The sequence below is a fragment of the Agelaius tricolor genome, unplaced genomic scaffold, assembly GCF_023055355.1.
Source record: "Agelaius tricolor isolate 1412-34295 unplaced genomic scaffold, bAgeTri1.0.p SCAF_8, whole genome shotgun sequence".
NCBI classification, from domain to species: Eukaryota; Metazoa; Chordata; class Aves; order Passeriformes; family Icteridae; genus Agelaius; species Agelaius tricolor.
In genome coordinates, this window is record NW_027269268.1 from 4,054,299 (window position 1) to 4,054,738 (window position 440).

Below are 440 nucleotides of genomic sequence, written 5' to 3' on the forward strand. Positions count from 1 at the left end.
TTCTGGCCCTGCAGGACCACCAGGATTAAGGCTGGGTCTTTCTGCATCTTCAAGGGATTGGCCTTTTATGTTCACTCTATTAAAATTCTGAGTGCATTTCAGGGATAAGCTGCTCTAATGGGTGGAAGGAAGGTCCATATTCCCCCTCCCCATTTTACCTATCAAACCTTATTTATTCCTCGTCCCTGGAGTTGTCCCTGCCCATAGCAGGAGGGTTGGAACTAAACCATCTTTAATGTCCCTTTTAACCCATGCCATTCTATGATTCTATGAAATAACAGAAAATTTTAAAAAATCCATTGTATTTCAACCTTGAGCCAGGTCAGGGGCCTGCAATAGGTTAGGAAAGATGCTCATTGTTTTCACTTGGGGCTGTTCCAGGACATGAACAAGATGACTGTTTGTTCTGGTTTGAAAGCAAAACCAGTGAGAGACTCCAA